Raw genomic sequence first — 19,208 nt, 5'->3', positions numbered from 1 at the left:
TATAAATAGATAGCCACATTATTAACAAGACTGTAACAGTATACATTGCCATGTGAACACTGTTGCATCTCAATCTAAAGAAGTAGTTCTTAGGAAATGTCTCTTTACCTTCTGAAGGTGAGAAATAGCTAATTATTCAGAACAACATCTCATACAGAAGAGCACAGGAGTAATGAAAATTTGTCCTTATGATAGATTCAAGAACTATAGGTAAAAATCACTCACCAAGACAAATTAGAAGAAACTATTTACTTGAACTTATGCTCTTCCTTTGACTTTCCCATTAGATGGCTAACTTGACTTTAAAATGTCCATTTCAATTTGTGATGGAGAGAGCTATCTCCATCAAGGAAAAAACAAACAAAACAAAACAAAACAAAACAACAACTATGGGAACTGAAAGTGGATCACAACATAGTATTTACACCTTTTTGTTGTTGTTTGCCTGCTTTTTTCTTTATTTCTCATTTTCCCCATTTAATTTATTTTTTATGGTATAGCGTGATAAATATGGAAATATATGTAGAAGAATTGCACATGTTTAATATATATTGACTTGCTTTCTGTCTATGGAAGGGGGTGGGGGAAGGGAGGGAGAACAACTTGGAATACAGAATTTTTGCAAGAGTGAATATTGAAAATTATCTTTTCATGTATTTTGAAAATTAAGTTATTATTAAAAATAATAAAAATAAATGTCCATTACTACTATTTTGCCTTTCTATTACTTACCCTATCCCACCCCCAGGAATCCATCCCTTATGTTCTCCTCCAATCCTTATCCCATTCTTGCTAATTTACTCATCTTATTCTATTCCAATTAATTTATGGGCCCTTTATACCCCCCCTGCTATACTACTCTCTTACCTTTTTATTTCTTTATAAATATAGAAGGCTTCTCTATCTCTCAGCCTCTCTCTGTCTCTGTCTCTGTCTCTGTGTGTGGATGTCTGTCTGTCTGTCTGTCTCTCTGTGTCTCTCTCTTTCTCTATCTATCTATCTTCATTCTTTTCTATTTAATCCTCCTTTTATTTTGAATAGGGCACTCGTTAAATAGCCTTCTCTTATCTCACATATTTCCTTACCCCTTTATCCATTTTTTTCTGAATTTAGAAGACTTTTATACCTTTCTAAATAGATATGAATTATTACTGTAATGGACAGAGACTCGAATTGATGCACTGAGATCCCAAGCATGTGAGGCTAAATAGTAATTGGACCATACTCTATTACTGTATATACTTGGAGAAAGAATGGCCACTGTCCACTCTTTGTGCAAGTCCTGATGTTTTGTATAAGAAATGACAATTTGGTGGAGGCAAGGGAGTGGAAAGGGAAGCAGATAGAGAGACTGCTGGCTGGCGTCTTGTCACAGCTGCACACAGTGCTATCCCGACACCCCTTCACCTGCAATCCCCCTTCACCTCTGCTGCCTGTCTTCCTGTCACAGCTGCCCATATTGCTATCGCAATCCCCCTTCACTTCAAAAAAGAATAAAGATTGAAGATTTTCCTTTAACCTGAATTCCCGACTCCGGCTGATTTTAAATATGTGGTCATCACATTTGGCACCCAAGAGTGGGAACCAAAGACCCTACCTTCACTGAAGAAGTCTCAGACAATAGTAGAGAGGAGAAATAGAGACATTAAGACGCTGCTCCAAAAACAAAAGAAAGGAGGAGCCACAGGTTTAGAGAATTTCTAAATCTAACCCTTTATACTATTAACTTCTTGATTTTTGACAAAGATGCACTGGCTCTGGCAGACAGGTTTTATAACCCACCGGAAGGGCAGTGTTCAGTGCGAGCAGCTCCATATCTTTAGATAATTGCCAGGTGATGTGAAGAGACCCATAAAGTGGTGAATGGAAGGGATCAGATAGGCTAACTGCTTGGGGGAGAGGGTTTGCTTGTATCTCTACAGGTGGAAAAGGAATCAGATGGGTGCCAACAATCCGTATTCACCTTGTCCATCACAGAGAGATGGCGCAGACCCTTGAAACGAAGGAGAAGACCCAAGAGATATCGGGTGGTTTTGTTGCTGATTGTGCTCACCATTGAAAGAGCATGGCAGTTATGGCATTTGATTGATGGACATAGAAAATTGTTGGACTGGGGGCAGAGCCAAGATGGCAGAGCAGGCAAACACAACTCTCTAAGCTCCTCTCATTACCCTCATAACCAACTATTTAATCCAGCCTCAAAAATAACTCTTCACTGCTTAACTTCATGAAGATAAGAAGCACTACAACTTACCAGCCGATCCGGAAACTCACCAGGAAAGGTTTGTCCTGAGAGGACAGGGACAGACTAGCACAGGCAGTGAGAGGCTAGCGTCCTGAGCAGACCAGGGGCGGGGGTGATCTCTGTGGCTAGAGAAGTTATAGGGACCACTCTGCTATAGGCTAACTGCTCTGCCTTGATTACAAAGAAGTAAACTGGCAGAGAAGTTAAAGCCTAAAACAGACGGTCCTCTAAAAAATACCAGAACCTAACGAGATCTGGCTGTAACCCCTCAAACCCGGAGGTGACTCAGGCAGACTTTACCGCAGCTCTGTGGCCACATCTGGCAGTTCAGGGCTTTTGCGGGGGCAGTTACTAATCTGCACGACAGTGGGGCACAGCCTGGGCAGCCTCAAATCGGCAGAGTGGGGGGCTCGGCCTGGGGCAATAGAACCTCCCAAGCAGACTGCGATTCCCAGGCAGACACTTCTGGTCACTGCAAATCCATTCACTGCTCAGCTGCTAATACCCATAGCCCCAGGGAAGGGTTTGGCTTGGGGCAGTGAAACTCTCACTGCTAAGTGTCTAGCCCCAGGGCAGTCGTTATCTCACACAGCTGAGGTTCTTTGAAAGGCACTTTCCCAGCCCGGCCCTGCAGGCCTGAGTTACTTTCAGGTGGGGAACTCTTTCCCAGAGCACTCCAGTACCTTGCTGCTTTTTGTAGCGGGTGGGCAGGACAGCTACCCTGTAATGACCGCTTATTTAAAATCAGCTGGAGTCAGGAATTCAGGTTAAGGGGAAAATTTTCAATATTTATTGAAGTGAAGAGGTGAATAAAGATTGCAATAGCAAATATAGGCAAGAAAGATTGCGATAGCAAATATAGGCAGTTGCGACAGGAAGCCAGCTAAGAGAGAGAGCGACGGGAGCCGGGAGCTGAGCCAACCATGGCAATGGCAATCCCAAAAGCCTCTCCTCCCCTTCCTTTTCCACTCCCCTGCCTCCACCCACCAAAATCATCATTTCCTATACAACACATCAGGACTTGCACAAAGAGTGGGTGGGGGCCATTCTTTCTCCAAGCTTATATATTAATAGAGTATGGTCCAATTACTATTTAGCCTCATGTGCTTGGGACCTCAGTGCATCAACTCAAGTCTCAGCCCATTACACCACCGGTCTATATACCTTTCACTGCTCTGCAGAGGAAGCTAGTAACCTCCTGGCTCTGAAGGCAGACCTTACAGGCTTTAACAAAATGAGTAAAAAAATCAAAAGAACGATTGATAGTTTCTACACAGAAAGAGAACAGGTTAGCAGACAGTCTCCAGACGATTGTTGGTCTCCAATACAAAAGGCTCTCCTAGAAGATACTATTAAAAACCTTAAAAGAGAGCTAGAAGAGAAATGGGGAAAGACACATAACTCACTAAAAGAAAAATTTGATAAAGTGGAAAAAGAAAACAACTTCCTGAAATGTGAATTGGAAAAGGTAAAAAACAGAGTTTGCGAATTGGAAAAAGAAAATGACTCACTAAAAAAAAATTAGTGAAATGGAAAAAAATTCTATAGAGCAAAACAACTCAATTAGACATATACAAAAAGAAGTAAAAAAAGCTAATGAAGAAAATAACTCACAAAAAATTAGAACTGAACAAATAGAAATGACTGATTTATTGAGATATCAAGAATCAGTCAAGCAAAACCAAAAAAAAAAAAAATGAAAGATTGGAAAAAATGTCAAATATTTACTTGGAAAAACAACAGACCTGGAAAATAGATCTAGGAGAGATAACCTGAGAATCATAGGATTACCAGAAAATTATGATGAAAAAAAGAGCCTAGATACTATTTTACAGGAAATCATCAAAGAGAACTGCCAGAAGTAATAGAACCAGGAGAGAAAATAGGCATTGAAAGAATTCATCGAACACCTTCTGAAAAAGACCCTAAAATAAAGACTCCAAGGAATATTGTGGCCAAACTTCAGAATTTCCAGACTAAAGAAAAAATTTTATAAGCAGCCAGGAAAAAACAGTTCAAATACTGAGATGCAACAATAAGGGTCACACAAGATCTGGCTGCCTCAACATTAAAGGATCGAAGGGCCTGGAATCAGATATTCCAAAAGGCAAAAGAACTTGGAATGCAGCCAAGAATAAACTATCCAGCTAAGCTGAGTATTTTTTTCCATGGAAGAAGATGGACATTTAATGAAATAGAGGAATTCCATCTGTTTCTAAAGAAAAAAAAAACAGATTTAAACAAAAAATTTGATCTTCAACAACAGGAATCAAGAGAAGTAGAAAAAGGTAAAAGGAACTCTTGAGAACTGTATTTCTTTTGTGAATATACATAAAAACCATATGTATAATTTGATTTTACTGATATAACATAAAAAAAGGGAAGCAGAAATGGAAAGGGGATAGTGTCAGAAAAAGGGAAAAGGGAGATAAAAAGAGGGAAACTACATGCGACAATGAGGCAAAGGAAACCTATCATATATGAGGGAACTTAGAGAGGGGGAGGAACATTGTGTGAATCCTACTCTCATCAGAGTTGGCTCAAAGAGGAAACAATTGACATATTTGTTTTACACAGATTCTTCTCTCACTTCATTAAAAAGTGGGAGAGGAAAAGGGAGAAGGAAAAAGAGTAATAAGGGAAGGGTATAAGAAAGGGGAAGGGATTCAAAGGGAGGAGTGAGGGATACTAAAGAGGGAGAGTTGCGCGATGTTAGTGGGACCAATAGGGAAGAAGGGAAGGAGGGCAAGAAAAAGAAAAGTATAATCTGGGGATTAGGATGGCAGGAAATGCAGAATTGGTTATTTTAGCTGCAAATGGGAATGGGATGAACTCTCCCATAAAGAGGAGGCAGATAACAGACTGGATCAAAAGTCAGAACCCTACAATATGTTGTTTACAGGAAACACATTTTAAACAGGGAGATACATACAGACTAAAGGTAAAAGGCTGGAGCAGAATCTATTATGCTTCAGGTGAAGTCAAAAAAGCAGGGGTAGCCATCCTTATCTCAGATCAAGCAAAAGAAAAGATTGATCTAATTAAAAGAGATAAGGAAGGCAACTATATCTTGCTTAAGGATACTTTAGACAATGAAGCAATATCAGTATTAAACATATATGCACCAAGTGGTATAGCATCTAACTTCCTTAAAGAGAAGCTAAGAGATTTGCGAGAAGAAATAGACAGCAAAACTATAATAGTGCGAGATCTCAATCTTGCACTCTCAGATTGAGATAAATCAAATCACAAAACAAATAAGAAAGAAATTAAAGAGGTAAATAGAATATTAGAAAAAAATAGGTATGATAGATCTCTGGAGAAAAATGAATGGTGAAAGAAAGGAGTATACTTTCTTGTCAGCAGTTCATGGAATCTACACAAAAATTGACCATATATTAGGACATAAAGACCTCAAAATTAAATGCAGGAAGGCAGAAATAGTAAATGCTTTCTTTTCAGACCACAATGCAATAAAAACTACATTCAACAAAAAGTTCGGTGTAAATAGACCAAAAAGTAATTGGAAACTAAATAATCTCATCTTAAAGAATGATTGGGTGAAACAGCAAATTATAGACACAATTAATAATTTCACTCAAGATAATGAAAACAATGAGACATCATATCAAAATTTATGGGATTCAGCCAAAGCATTAATAAGGGGAAATTTTATATCCTTAGAGGCTTACTTGAATAAAATAGAAAAAGAGAAGATCAATGAATTGGGCCTGGAACTTAAAAAGTTAGAAAAAGACCAAATTAAAAACCCCCAATCAATTACTAAACTTGAAATTCTAAAATTAAAAGCAGAAAATAATAATATAGAAAGTAAAAAAAAAAAAAAAAAAAAAAAACTATTGAACTAATAAATAAAACTAAGAGTTGGTTTTATGAAAAAACCAATAAAATTGATAAACCTTTGGTAAATCTGATTAGAAAAAGGAGAGAGGAAAATCAAATTGGCAGTCTTAAAAATGAAAAAAGAGAACTTACCACTGATGAAGAGGAAATTAAAGAAATAATAAGGGGTTACTTTGCCCAACTTTATGCCAATAAATTTGAAAACATAAGCAAAATGGATGACTACCTCCAAAAATATAGGCTTCCCAGATTATCAGAGGAGGAAGTAAATTGCTTAAATAGTCCCATTTCAGAAAAAGAAATAGAACAAGCTATTAATCAACTCCCTAAAAAAAAAATCCCCGGCACCAGATGCATTTACATGTGAATTCTACCAAACATTCAAAGAACAATTAGCCCCAATACTTTATAAACTATTTGAAAAAATAGGGAATGAAGGAGTCCTACCAAACTCCTTTTATGACACAGACATGGTACTGATACCTAAACCAGGTAGGTTGAAAACAGAGAAAGAACATTATAGACCAATCTCCCTAATGAATATTGATGCTAAAATCTTAAATAAGATATTAGCAAAAAGACTACAGAAAATCATCCCCAGGATAATACATCATGATCAAGTAGGATTTATACCAGGAATGCAGGGCTGGTTCAATATTAGGAAAACTATCAATATAATTGGCCATATTAATAATCAAATTAACAAAAACCATATGATCATCTCAATAGATGCAGAAAAAGCATTTGATAAAATCCAACATCCATTCCTATTAAAAACTCTTGAGAGTATAGGAATAAATGGACTTTTCCTTAAAATAATCAGTAGCATCTATTTAAAACCAGCAGTAAGCATCATATGTAATGGGGACAAACTGCAACCATTCCCAATAAGATCGGGAGTAAAACAAGGTTGCCCACTATCACCGTTACTATTTAATATTGTATTAGAAATGCTAGCTTTGGCAATAAGAGTTGAGAAAGAGATTAAAGGAATAAGAATAGGCAATGAGGAAACCAAATTATCGCTCTTTGCTGATGATATGTTGGTATACTTAGAGAACCCCAGAGATTCTACCAAAAAGTTATTAGAAACAATCTACACTTTCAGCAAAGTTACAGGATATAAAATAAACCCACATAAGTCATCAGCATTCTTATATATCACTAACAAAACCCAACAGTTAGAGTTACAAAAAGAAATTCCATTTAAAGTAACTACTGATTGTATAAAATATTTAGGAATCTATCTGCTAAGGGAAAATCAGAAACTTTATGAGCAAAACTACAAAACACTTTCCACACAAATTAAGTCTGATCTAACCAACTGGGAAAATATTAAATGCTCTTGGATTGGGCGAGCAAATATAATAAAGATGACAATACTACCTAAATTAATCTACTAATTTAGCGCTATACCAATCAGACTCCCAAAAAACTACTTTGATGAATTAGAAAAAATAACAACAAAGTTCATATGGAAAAACAAAAGGTCAAGAATTTCAAGGGAATTAATGAAAAAAAAAATCAAATGAAGGTAGCCTAGCTATACCAGATCTAAAATTATATTATAAAGCAGCAGTTACTAAAACCATCTGATATTGGTTAAGAAATAGACTAGTTGATCAATGGAATAGGTTAGGTTCAAAGGACAAAACAGCCAATAACTTTAATAATATAGTGTTTGACAAACCCAAAGACACAAGTTTCTGGATAAGAATGCATTATTTGACAAAAATTGCTGGGAAAATTGGAAATCAGTATGGCAGAAACTAGGCATTGACCCACATTTAACAACGTACACCAAGATAAGGTCAAAATGGGTTCATGACCTAGGCATAAAGAATGATATGATAAATAAATTGGAAGAGCAAAAGATAGTTTACCTCACAGACCTGTGGAAGAGGGAGGATTTTATGACCAAAGAAGAACTAGAGATCACTATTGACCACAATATAGAAAATTTTGATTATATCAAATTGAAAAGTTTTTGAACAAACAAAACAAATGCAAACAAGATTAGAAGGGAAACAATAAACTGGGAAAACATTTTTACAATCAAAGGTTCTGATAAAGGCCTCATTTCCAAAATATATAGAGAATTGACTCTAATCTATAAGAAATCAAACCATTCTCCAATTGATAAATGGTCAAAGGATATGAACAGACAATTCTCAGATGAAGAAATTGAAACTATTTATAGACATATGAAAATATGCTCCAAATCATTATTAATCAGATAAATGCAAATTAAGACAACTCTGAGATACCACTACACACCTGTCAGATTGGCTAGAATGACAGGGAAAGATAATGGGGAATGTTGGAGGGGAGGTGGGAAAACAGGGACACTGATACATTGTTGGTGGAATTGTGAACACATCCAGCCATTCTGGAGAGCAATTTGGAACTATGCTCAAAAAGTTATCAAACTGTGCATACCCTTTGATCCAGCAGTGTTTCTACCGGGCTTATACCCCAAAGAGATACTAAAGAAAGGAAAGGGTCCTCTATGTGCCAAAATGTTTGTGGCAGCCCTGTTTGTAGTGGCTAGAAGCTGGAAAATGAAAGGATGTCCATCAATTGGAGAATGGCTGAGTAAATTGTGGTATATGAATGTTATGGAATATTATTGTTCTGTAAGGAATGACCAGCAGGATGAATACAGAGAGGACTGGCGAGACTTACATGAACTGATGCTGAGTGAAATGAGCAGAACCAGGAGATCATTATATACCTCAACAACGATACTGTTTGAGGATGTATTCTGATGGAAGTGGATCTCTTTGATAAAGAGAGCCTTAATTGATCAAAGATGGACAGAAGCAGCTACACCCAGAGAAAGAACACTGGGAAATGAATATAAACTGCTTGCATTTGTATTTTTCTTCCCGGGTTATTTATACCTTCTGAATTCAATTCTCCCTGTGCAACAAGAAAACTGTTCGGTTCTGCACACATATATTGTATCTAGGATATACTGTAACCCATTCAACATGTAAAGAACTGCTTGCCATCTGGGGGAAGGGGTGGAGGGAGGGAGGGGAAAAATCGGAACAGAAGTGAATGCAAGGGATAATGCTGCAAAAAATTACCCTGGCATGCATTCTATCAATAAAAAGTTATTTAAAAAATAAAAATTAAAATTAAGAAAAAAAAAGAAAATTGTTGGACTTCAAAACTCTCAGAAATCATTGGATTCTCTGAGACATGCTAAGATTGTTGTAGGACTTGAAAACCTCAGGAATCATTGGATTTTCTGAGAAATGATAAGACTGTTACAGGACTTCAAAATCTGTTGGAATCATTGGATTCCCTAACACATAAAATAACTTTTGCAGGACTTCAAAAACTTGCAGGATTATTGGATTCCCTGATATGTGAAGCAATGGGCAATAGATTGGTTTTGGACTATCTCCTGGCTGCTGAAGAAGGCATATGTGTGACTGCTGTTTACATACTCTCCTTTTAGGACCTCTGGCAATCTTTTACAACACCATGTTAATTTATATTGTTTGTTATACAGTTACTTGCGTGTACAATTCATGTTTGTTACACCACATCAAACCCTGGGGAGGGTCATCACTAATAGCCTCTGAGTTATTGCTATGTGCTTGTGTAATACCTCCCATGCTGATGGGTTTGTGCATAATAAAACCCTTCAGACCAGAAAACCACTAACAACCCCCACTTCCTTTTGGTGCTTTTCATCTCCCTTCCTGAGATGTCAGGGAGGGCATGATCACCTCCTTTTCGGTGCTTTCACTTCCTTTCCTGAGAGGTCAGGGAGGGTGTGATCACCTCCCCTTGGGGACGCTGATCTCCCTGAGGAGTCAGAGATGGCATGACCACCTGTATTCTAAAACAAAAGAAAGCAGGAGCTGTAATGGGCTGAGGCTCGAGCTGATGCACTGAGGTCCCAAGCACATGAGGCTAAATAGTAATTGGACCATACTCTATTAATATATATGCTTGGAGAAAGAATGGCCCCGCCCACTCTTTGTTCAAGTCCTGATATGTTGTATAGGAAATGACGATTTTGGTAGGTGGAGGCAGGGGAGTGGAAAGAGAAGCAGAAAGAGAAACTGCTGGCTGGTTTCTTGACACAGCTACTTGCATTGCTATTGCGACCCCCCTTCACCTGCAATCCTCCTTCACCTCTGCTGGCTGGCTTCCTGTCACAGCTGCCCATAGTGCTATCACAATCTCCCTTCACTTCAAAAAGAATAAAGACCGAAGATTTTCCCCTTAACCTAAATTCCTGACTCCGGCTGATTTTAAATATGCAGTCATCACATATTACCTCTTCAATTCATTCTCAATGAGAGTACAGTTCCAGAACTTCTAGCCCTCTTCACTCATCTAATTCCTCTGTGTTTCCTTTGCACTTTTGAATAACATTGTATTAATTAACTACACAACTTTCTCTCTGATATAGAGTGTTCAAAGACCTGTAATCTTTTAATGTAATCCCTCCTAATTCTTGTGTGATTCTGATTGTGGCTCCTCTGTATTTGAATAGCTTTTTCCCCCCTTGTTACTCAAAATATTTTCTCCTTGATTTAGGGGTTTTAGAATTTGACTTTGACATTCCTGTAGGTTTTCCTAATAGGATCTCTTGAAGGATAGAATTTTTATATTTTCTCTTCTTGTTCCATCACTTCAGGACAATTTTATTTATGCATTTCTTGTATCATATTGAGATTCTTTTACTTTTTTTTTATCATGCCTTTCAAATAGTCCAACTATTTTTATGTTTTCTATTTTTTGATCTGTCCCCCAGATTATTTGTTTTTCTTATGTCTTCTATTCATTTTTTTTTATTCCTTGTATATTTCTTTAAATATTTCATGGTCTTTTACAACTTTGTGGGGTCCCATTGCTTAATTCTAATCTTCTTTAAAAATTATTTTTCAATAATATTTTATTTTTCCAAATACATGTAAAGACAATTTTCAACATTCACTTTTTAAAAACTAAATTTTTCTCCCTCCCTTCTTTGTCTCCCCCCTCCACAAGATAGCAAGTGATTTGATTAGGTTAAATATGTGTAATTCTTTTAAAAACATTACTTTATAGTCATGTTGTGCAAGGTGAAAATACTATGCTTCAATTCACATTCTGTCTCCCTAGCCATCTTTTTGTGATTGGCATTTTCCATATCTAGTCTTTTGGAGTTGCCTTGAGTCATCAAATTATTGAGAAGAGCCAAGTCATCACAATTGATCATTTCATAATCTTGTTATTACTATGTACAATGTTCTCCTGCTTCTGCTCCCTTCACTCAGCATCAATTCATGTACTTCTTTTCAGGTTTTTCTGAAATCAGCCTGCTCATCCTATTTCTTAGTTTTTTTTTTTTTTAATTGTTCCAAATACATGCAAAGATAATTTCCAACATTCATTTTACAAAAATTGTGTTCCAAATTTTCTCCCTCTCTCTCCTTGTCTCATCTCCCCAGAACACCAAGAATTATAAAATATTAAACATGTCCAATTCTTTTAAATGTATTTCCATATTCTTCATGCTACACAAGAAAAAAAATGTCAAAAATGGAAAAAAATGAGAGAAAAAAAAGCAAACAATGTGGTGATCTTCTTCCCAAATGCAGCCAGGTGATAAAAGTTCAGATCTTTTATTATCTCCAATATAGCCTGGTTACTTAGAGGCCTATCTCTCTGCTTGGTTCCAAGAGCTCTCTCCAAATGTCACCAAATCCAAAGGTTTTGTCCTTCAGCCTCTGCCTCTGCTTTCTTCAGCCTCCAGCCAGCTCCACTCTTCAAGTCATTCCGGTGAAATCTGATTGAGAGCCTCTGTCTGTTTCTTTTATACAAGAGGGAGGAATTGTGGGTTTTCTCCCATAGTGCTCTCTGGCCCTAAGAGCTTTAAGGGAGGTGTGAATTCCCAAAGTTACAAAGTTTACTTTGTGAAGCTGGCATACTTGTGAACTCCAATGAGTAAAGGTGCAAACACAAGCATTGTACTAATTAGTTCTACTTAGTACCTTGTTTCAGGTTCTGCCCAAAACATCTTCTTGTAAGATTAGATCAACTCTAATTAGTTAGCAGTTTGTAAAGATTCCAACAAAACAATAATAACAAAAAAGTAAAAATACTATGATTTTTTCCACATTCAGTCTCTAAGTTCTCTCTATGCATGTAGATAGTACTTTGCATCTCAAGTTGATCACATTCCACCCATTGCTTTTAAAACACTAGAGCACATAGTTATAAAAATAGTTTTCTTTAAAATAATAAGCAGTATCTTTCTAAAACCTATAGCAAGCATTATTTGCAATGGAGAGAGGCTGGATATATCCCTAATGTGTTATCCCTTATTATTATTATAATTCTATATATTATTATATATGACCTTATTCCTAATAAGGTCAGGGTGAAACAAGGTTATGCACTAACACGACTATTATTCAACATTGTATTAGAAATGTTGGCTTCAGCAATAAGAAAAGAAAAAATAAATAAAGGAAATATAATAGACAATAAGGAAATAAAACTATTACTCTTTGCAGAGGATATGATGATACACTTAGAGAATTTTAGAAAAGCATCCAAACACCTACTGGAAACAATTAATATCATTAGCAAAATTGCAGGATATAAAATAAACCCACACAATTCATCAGCATGTCTATGTATTACTGACAAGGCCCTGCAGCAAGAGAAAAAGAAAAATTCTGTTTAAAATTATTGTAGGAAAAAAAAATACTTGGAGATACCTGTCAGGACAACCCAAGAACTATATTAACACAATTACAAAATATTTCTCACACAAATAATATGAGATCTAAATAATTGGTCATCCATTGGTCATGTCTAAGCAGAGCTAATATAATAAACATGACAATTTTGCCTAAATTGGTCTACTTGTTCAGTTCCACACCAATCAAACTGCAAAACATTATTTTATAGAACTAAAAAAAGTAATAACGAAATCCATCTGGAGGAGCAAAAGATCAAGAATATGAAGGGAATTCATTAAAAAAAAAATTGTGGCTAAAGGAGTAGTCATCAAAACCATTTGGTACTGGCTAAGAAATAGAATAGTGGATCAATGGGCTACATTAGCTCCACATCATCTAATAATCAAGTACTGTAGCATTCTAATATTTGATAAAGCCCAAAACTCTAGCTTCTGGAATAATAACTCATTATTTGACAAAAATTGCTGGGAAAACTGGAAAATAGTGTGTCACAAAATCAGTATAAACCCTCATATTATACCTCATACCAAAATAAGGTCAAAATGGATATATGATGTGGGCTTAACAAATGATACCATAAACCAATTAGGGAAACAAGGGATATTTACCAGTAAATTTTTAAATAAGGGAGGAATTTATAACCAAAGAAGAACTAGAGAACATTATAAAAGGCAAAGTGGACAACTTTGATTACATTAAATTGAACAGTTTTTTTTTTTTTAATTTTTGGTTTGTTTTTTTGTTTTTGGTTTTGTTTCTGTTTCTGGTTTTGGTTTTTTTGCACAAAAAAACTCAACAGAAACAAAATTAAAAGGGAAGTACAAACTGGGAAAAAAATCTTTACAGCCAATAGAGCTGTTAAAGGTCTGATTTCTAATGTATTTTAATATGAAGAACTGTGTCAAATTTATAAGAATACAATATAAGAATGTCATTCCCCAATTTATAAATGGTCAAAAGATATAAACAGACAATTTTCAGATGACAAAATTAAAGCCATTTATAGTTTATAAAAAATGCTCTAAGTCACTATTGATAAAAGAAAAACAAAACAAAACAAAACAAAACAACAACAACAAAAAACCAAACTCTGGGATACCACCTCCCACCTCCCAGCTTTGCTAAGATTCTAGGAAAAGATAACAATAAATGTTGAAGGGGATATGGGAAAATTGGGACACTAATGCATAATTGGTGGAGTTGTGAAATGATACAACCATTTTGGAGAGCAATTTGAAACTATGCCCAAAGGACTCTTTGACCTAGTAATGTCATTACTGTGTCTATATTCAAAGGAAATCATGAAAGAGGGAAAAGGACTCATATATGCAAAAATGTTTGTAGCAGTTCTTTTTGTCCAAGCAAATAATTGGAAAAGGAGCAGATGCCAATCAGTTTGAGAATGTGGTACATAAAGATAATAGAACATTACTGTTCTATAAAAATGATGAATAGGCTGATTATAGAAAGACTTGGAAACATGTATATGAACTGATCCTAAATGAAACAAGCAGAACCAGGAATACATTGTGTGCAATAACAGCAAGAATGTGTGATGATTAACTATGAGACTTGGTTTTTCTTAGTAGTTCAGTGATTTAAAGCACACCTAATAGACTTTACACAGAAAATGCCATTTGCATTCAGAACGAGAACTATTTCTTGGCCAGTACCAAAAGGTTTTGATGACTGCTTCTTTATAATATAGTTTTAGGTACTGCTAAGCCACCATTTTTTTCTTCTTTTATTAATTTCCTTGATATTCTTGACCTTTTGCTCTTCTGGATGAATTTTGTTATTGCTTTTTCTAGCTCTTTAAAATAATGTTTTGGCAGTTTGATTGGTGTTAAGGGGAAGGTCAATTCTCTGAGAGCCTCCACAGCTATGGATCATAGCATCTGAAGGAGTTTCAGGGCAGCCTTTGCTGACACAGGTGTTGAGGACCGGGAATGAAATAAATTGGAGAGAGAGGGAAGAGGAGAAAGGTCAGATAATGCAATGGCCTCTCAGTCAGAAAGGTCAGAAAACAGCAGTCTCTTTGTATCATCCTTTCACACGAGGAGATTCATTCTGCAGGTCTAGGTTGGATCTCCAGCAGCCACCGTTAGGTGGCTCCTATATGCCAACATATTGGTATGGTTAAATCTCTTCCATGGCTTTTCCCTTTTACTCTGATTTTTTGCCTCCCAACATGATTCATAAAGAAATGTGTGTTAAAAATAAATAAATAGAACAATTAAAAAAATGAAATATCAAGCCAATTCTAATTTTCAATAAACCTGTCTCCCTTATATTTTAGATCTTCTTTTCCAAGTAGTTGATTTTCTTTTCATAATCTTGCTTTTTTTTGATTTTTATTATTATTATTTTTAAATTTTCTCTCAATTTCTTTCATTTTATTTATAAAATATTTCCTGAGTTCTATGAATTGTTTTGGGTCAGGTGACAATTTTATATTACTCTTTGGGGTAGGAGAGTTTTTTTTTTTCCTTTCCCCAGTATGCTCCTCTGAAGATGGACCCTCTTCTCTTTTCCCATAATAATTTTCTCTTCTTAGGTTATTTTCCCTTTGCCTGCTCATTTTCTTCCTTCAATTTATTATATCTTTGTTATTGACCCCTCTGGCCTGGAAGTGAAACCAAGAACTCCAATGCAACCAGTTCTTCTCCCACAGCTTCTATACTCACTGGGAAGATATGTGTTTCTTCCTTCTTTCTCAGAGCTATGTCTTAGTGGCACAACTGAATTTAGCATCTTTTGTCAGCAATGTTTTGTTTTGTTTTCTTTTGTTTTTTTTAATTTTCCCCTGCTTAGATATCCAACTCCTTACACTGTCCTACAGACTCCCAATACTACCCAAGAGGTGAAAATTTCTTTGGCTGGAGCTGGAAAAAACTGTGGCACTAATACATTGCTGGTGGATCTATGAACTGATAAAAAAACCATTCTGAAGAGCAATTTGGAGCTATGTCTAAAGGACTATCAAATTGTGCATGCCCTTTGATCCAAGAGTGTCTATGTTGGCTCTGTGTCCAATGAGATCATAAAAAAGAGAAAAGGAACCACATTTGAAAAATGTTTGTAGCTGCTCTTTTAGATTTTGCCCCCAAAAGCCCCAAGATTTACCACTTACTGTTTCAGTGGAACAAAACTTGAGGTGTTTACAATCCCCTTGTCATACTAGCTTATAATTATAATTATTGCTTTAATTTCTTTTTCAGTGGTGGTAAGTTCATCCTTTTCTTTTCAATGGTGGTGATTTTTTTTTCTTTCCTTTTTCTAACCAAATTAACCAAAGTTTTATCTATTTCACTGGTTTTTCATTAAACAACTCAGTTTTATTAATTAGTTAAATAGTTGTTGTTTTTTTCTTCATTTCAATGTTTTTAAACTCTCCTCTGAGTTTTAGAATGTCTAATTTGGTATTTAATTGGGGATTTTAATTTGTTGTTGTTTTTTGTTTGTTTGTTTGTTTTTTTGTTTATTTTTTTTCAGATTTTTTAGTTGAATGCCCAATTCATTGGTCTCCTCTTTCTCTATTTTTTTTATGTAGGTATTTAGATATATAAAATTTCCTCTAAAAACTGCTTTGGCTGCAAACCATAAGTTTTGCCATGTTATCTCACTATTACCATTCTCTTGGATGAAATTACAGATTGTTTCTGTGGTTTGTTGCTTGACACACTCATTTAAAGCTTTTTTATTTTCAAAACATATGCATAAATAGTTATCAAAATTCATCATTGCAAAATATTGGGTTTGATATTTTTCTCCCCTTTTCCCCATCCCTCTCCTAGACAACGAGTAATCCAATATATGTTAAACATGCACAATTCTTCTATACATATTTCCTCAATTATAATGATGCACAAGAAAAAGCAGAACAAAACAACAACAAGAAAACTGAAAATACTATGTTGTGATGCATATGTAGTACCCACAGTTCTCTCTCTGTGTGGAGATGACTCTCTCTATTACAAAACCATTGAAACTTGCCTGAATGGTTTCATTGTTGAAAAGAGTCATGTCCAACAAAATTGATCATCATGTAATCTTGTTGTTATTGGGAACAATGTTCTCCTGATCTATTTATTTCACTTAGCATCAATTCATGCAAGTCTCTACAAGCCTTTCTGAAATCATCCTGATGATCATTTATTACAGAACATTAAAATGCCACAACATTCATATACCATAACTTATTCAGCTATTCTGAAAATAAGGATCATTCACTCAGTTTCCAAGTCTCTGCAAATACCAAAAGAGCAGCTACAAATATTTTTCAAATGTGATTCCTTTTCTCTTTTTTATGATCTCTTTGGGCACAGAGCCAATATAGACACTGCTGGATCAAAGGGCAGGCACAATTTGATAGTCCTTTAGACATAGCTCCAAATTGCTCTTCAGAATGGTTTTTATCAGTTTATAGATCCACCAACAATGTATTAATGCCACAGTTTTTTTTTTTTCTGCATCCCCTTCAACATTTATCATTATCTTTTCCTGTCATTTTAGCCACTCTAAGAGATGTTCAGTGAGTGTACCTCAGAGTTGTCTCAATTTGCATTTCTCTAATCAATGGTGATTTAGAACATCTTTTCATATGACTAGAAATAGTTCCATTTTCTTCATCTTAAAATTATCTGTTCATATCCTTTGACCTTTTATCAATTGAAGAATCATTAGTGTTCCCATAAATTGGAGTCAATTGTCTACATATTTAAAAATGAGACTTTTTTCAGAATTATTCGGATATAATTTTATTGCTTCCTTTCCAATCTTGTCTGCATTGCTTTTGTTTTTATGAAAAGTTTTGAATGTAATATAACAAAATTATCCATTTTACATTCCATAATATATTCTAGCTTTTGGCAGCAAATTCCTTCATTCTCCACAAATCTGACAGGTAAAGTATCCTTTATTCTCCTAATCTGCTTAAAGTATCACTCTTTATGTCTAAATCATGAATCCATTTCTACTATGTCTGGGCATAGAGTGTTATGTGCAAGTCAATGCCTACTTTCTTTCATACTAAGTTTTTGGGTTTATAAAACACTTGATTGCTAGAAACATTGACTATTGTGTTTTATGAACCCAATTTATTCCACTGAACAACTACTCTGTTTCTTATTCAGTAACAAATGGTTTTGATGACTGCCGCTTTGTACTACAGTTTTAGGTGTGCCTCATTTCCATTTCTTTTATTACTTCCCTTGACTTTTTTTTTTTTTTTTTACCTTTTTCTCTTCCTCATGAAGTTTGTTATTAGTTTTTCTAGCTCCATAAAAAAATTTCTTGGCAGTTTGATTGGTATGGCACTGAATAAATTAATTAATTTAGGTAGAATTGTCATTTTTATTCTATTAGTTTGGCCTACTCATGAGCACTTGATAATCTTATAAATCAATTAGAATTGATTGTTTTATAATAGTGTTCATATAGTTCCTGACCTTGTCTTGGCAGTTAGATTCCAAAATATTTATATTAACTATAGTAATTTTAACTGGAATTTCTCTTGGTATCTCTTACCGCTGGACTCTTGCTTTTGGTAACATATTGAAATGCTGAAGATTTATGGGAATTTATGTTTTATCCTGCAACTTTGCTAAAGTTGTGAATTGTGTCTAGTACTTGTTTAGTTTATTCTCTAGCATTCTTTGAGTATAGCAGCATATCATATGAAAAGAGAGATAATTTGGTTTCTTCATTACCTCTTCTAAATTTTTTAATTTATTTTTCTTCTGTTGCTAAAGCTAATATTACTAATACAATATTGAATAGTGATGGTGAAAGTGGATAATTTTGTTTCATCTTTGATCTTATTTAGAATGGTTCAAATTTTTCCCTATTACATATGAGGTTTGCTGATAATCTTAATATATGCTAGTGATCATTTTTTAAAAAAATGCTATTTATTCCTATACTTTCTAGTGTTTTCAATAGGAATGGGTATTGGATTTTCTCAAATGTTATTCATGCATATATAATTATATGATCTCTGTTAGTTTGGTTACTGATATAGACAATAACGCTAATAGTTTTCTAAATACTGAACCATCCCTGTGTTCCTGGCATAAATCTTATTTGTTCATGATGATTTGATCACAATAGTTATTCTGGTGATAATTTTCATAATCTCTTTGCTAATATTTTATTTAAGAATTTTGCATTAATCTTATTAAGGAAATTGGTCTACAATTTTCTTCCTCTCTTTTTATCCTACCTGGTTTAGGCATCAATACCATAGCTCTGTCATAAAATAAATTTGGTAGGACTCCTTGCCCTATTTTTCCAAAGGGTTTGAATAATATTGGAATTAATTGTTCTTTAAAGGTTTGGTGAAATTCAGATGTATATCTATCTGGCACTGAACATTTGTT

Source organism: Antechinus flavipes, chromosome 1 (assembly GCF_016432865.1).
Source record: "Antechinus flavipes isolate AdamAnt ecotype Samford, QLD, Australia chromosome 1, AdamAnt_v2, whole genome shotgun sequence".
In the NCBI taxonomy this organism is placed as follows: domain Eukaryota; kingdom Metazoa; phylum Chordata; class Mammalia; order Dasyuromorphia; family Dasyuridae; genus Antechinus; species Antechinus flavipes.
The sequence above is the reverse complement of the archived record's forward strand: the minus strand, read 5'-3'. Positions refer to the sequence as shown.